General features: G+C 40.5%; 1 long non-coding RNA gene across 1 annotated transcript; it reads right to left on the bottom strand.

Moving 5' to 3' along the window:
- Positions 1-1,597: 1,597 nt before the first annotated feature.
- Positions 1,598-2,236, bottom strand: LOC146662844 (uncharacterized). Its single transcript, XR_014913213.1, has 2 exons — positions 2,035-2,236; positions 1,598-1,902 (listed from the first exon to the last, which is right to left on the bottom strand). It is a non-coding gene; the product is annotated as an uncharacterized LOC146662844 (long non-coding RNA).
- Positions 2,237-3,115: the final 879 nt, after the last annotated feature.

Below are 3,115 nucleotides of genomic sequence, written 5' to 3'. Positions count from 1 at the left end.
ATGCATTGAAAATGCACTGCATATTACAATAATAGTAGTATTGAACATACAATTATGCGTTTTCTCCTCGGCCATTTTCATAAAGGTCTTGCGAAATGCATTCTGGGATATTTAGCTGTACCAAGTCCACACAAGTCACCGCCGATGCATGCTCGATAAAACGGGCGGAGCGAGAACACATCCAGGAATTTTTCACGTTCTCGCCTTGATGCGTACTTCGAATTGGAACAGTACTTGGTCTCTGACTGATGACGTATTGCCAGTACATGAGAACGCAAGTACGCATATTGAGACAGGCCCCTTGTCTCTTTAGTTTTCTATTTTTCACATGTGCTCTGAATAAAGGATTTGATTGGCATCATATGAGATCACTTACAAAACATGTCACTGGTCTGTGTTTCTGTAGCAGATTTCAAACGGTTGACTGCGTTGTGACGACAGACACAGACTGGCTGGAAACTGGATTTATTTATGCATTGTATATATATTTTTTTATTTATTAAAAAAAAACTATATACAATACAGTTTTGAGAATGTTCACACTCAGTATATTATATCTCAGCTACATTTCCAGTATCCACTGACTGCTGTAAAGACAAAGGGAAAGGCTGTGCTGATGAAAACAGCCTGACTGTAAATATGAGAAAGGTTGTGCAGAGTAAAACAGAAATGGTCTTTGGAATTGCAGTAAAACATCTGGGTCCATAAAAAATGGCATCTGGTTGTGGAAGTTATAAGTTATCCAACAGGGTGAATAAACTGACCTATTGGCTGCCTAGGGTTGGGTTTCTCCACTTCAACATTCAGGGTTCTAGAGCAAGCAGTTGTTCTGCAGTATGTGGGAGAAACTACAAGCGTGATTTGTAACTGTATTCTCACAGATGGTGTCCTGCAGGTTTCACACCTGAATCAGATGATTAGTTCATTACCAGGCCTCTGGAGAACTTTCATTTATCCATTTAAATCAGCTGTGTTGGATCAAGGGCACAGGCCCCAGCAGGACACCGGCCCTCCAGGCCTGCAGTTCCCACCCTTGCTCTATACAGACAAAAACAACATTTGTGATAGAGCTTAACTTTGTGGCCTCAGAGCCTCCTCTTCTTCTTCGTCTTCAGAGAAGTGAGAGAGATAATAGTGGGAACACTGATGTAAAATAAACATCAGGGGAGCAGTTTTATTTTGATCTGACTCCAATATTTTAACTTATGTAACAACTGATAGAGCATTGACCAGTCAAGGCTGATTCACTATTCTTTGGTTTAATCCCTTTTTTCTCTGCTCAGTCACAGAATCTGAACGTGTGTGAAAACAAGAAACACTTCCTGTCTCAATTTTAATCCGGTCATTTCCATGGGAACTGATGTTCTCTATCATTGAAAATAATTGACTCTGTAAATCTGGCAAAATAAACAGAAACATTCCTGCACAAACACACTTCCTGTTGCTGTTCTTTTATTAAGCCACTCAAATGGGACAAACAGTCCAATCCAACAAGGAGCAGCCCTCGAAGAAAAGACAGGGCACATCAGATACGTTCTTCTGAAAGAAGCCAACTGCCACATTCATTATAATTACCAGTGCTTCCATGAGGAGAAACTGCTCACACTGTAATAAACAAAACCTGCAAACTTCAGTATAAAAATGCGATTGATTTCAGAGACTGATCAAAGTTTATTATTGATATTTAAAACTTCATCATAGGTTTAAAGTGGCAAGGAAGATGAGAGCAGCTTCAGAACAGTCAGCTTGATGAAGATGAGGGTCTGGTAATAATGATGAAGATGAGGGTCAGGTCCTGGGACTGCGCTGCACCCTTTGGCGGTACTCTGGTAGGTGACGGAGGATCCACGCCGCAGGAGCTAGCATGGCCGCTGCAAACACCGACATGACGAAGAAACTTTGCTGTCAGAAAAAAAACAAGTGTCACTATTTTATGATTACTGGATGGTTATTGGCTGATATTGATCTGTTAGTGTTTAATGATAAGTTAGTGGCCTTTGACTAGTTAGTGAGTAATTCGATACAGAGACTTACCGCAGCTCCAATCCTGTTTCGAGGAGGTTTACTGTAGATTGCCCTTTTCATCTCCTTCACTACATGATTTTGACGAGTCAGAGCTGAAGAATTTCCCGTCATCCTAAACGCACGGCTCACCGTCATCACGGTAACAACACCTGACCACCAAGTGGCATGTGAAGCTGTGCAATTGGTTGTTGTTCAGCTCCCGTTCAGTCACTCGACGTGCTCGGTGAAAGACGCTCATCGAGACTGAGGCTGAAATTTTCAGGAGAAAGCAGAGGAGGAAGAGGAGGAGCAGAGGGGAGGTCTGCCTGATGGAGCTGCAGATTAGATTTCCTGCGAAGAAAAAGAAGAGGAGTGATGAAGGATAAAAGGTAGATGTTTGGTTTGATGTGCAGAAACAGACCTGCAGGCTTGAACCTGCTCAGCATCAATTAAGTTTTGTCTCACTAAGAAGCTGGAGCAGCTCGATTCACTTTGTCACAATACTGTTTTTTTATCCTTTCTTTTATTGAATTTCACGTTACAGATTACTTTACCTGTTGTAGTTTGTTACTCTTTACAGTAGTCAGATTACAGACTGTATAAAACATAACAACTAGTTTGTTTTGTCTCATTAAAGCTTTCCTTCACTCCCAATACAAACAAAGAGATTTGATTTGAAATAACATCTGCAGTCCATCACTAACGTCTCTGTCAGTAATCAAACTCTGCTGCTTCTCTTTCCTACTACTTTAGAGTTACACAGTGTGTTCTGCTGCTCAGCTCGTATCAGGACACAATTTCAATTCCTTCAGGTTAAATATTTTATTTGCTCCACAGATAAACTCAGAAAACATCTGAATATTATTAATGATCATTTTACCAGAACAAGTTTACTTTCCTCCAGGTTTTCATTGATCTTTCTTTTGTAGTTTGACTGTTTTTCATTAATTTTCTTCACTTTTATTTTCTGCATCTTCAGAAACATGTTCCAGTTCACTCTCTGCATCTGCAGATGTTTTATTTGGATCTCCATAAGCTGAATCTTTTCATGTCCTCTTGTCTCTGGGTTCAGGTTACCAGCCCGGACTTTTGGAAAAGGACAGAGTTTACA

The sequence above is a fragment of the Rhamphochromis longiceps genome, linkage group LG9, assembly GCF_057381845.1.
Source record: "Rhamphochromis longiceps isolate RC_006_pf linkage group LG9, R_longiceps_female_GT1.1, whole genome shotgun sequence".
Classification (NCBI taxonomy): Eukaryota; Metazoa; Chordata; class Actinopteri; order Cichliformes; family Cichlidae; genus Rhamphochromis; species Rhamphochromis longiceps.
The sequence above is the reverse complement of the archived record's forward strand: the minus strand, read 5'-3'. Positions and strand labels throughout refer to the sequence as shown.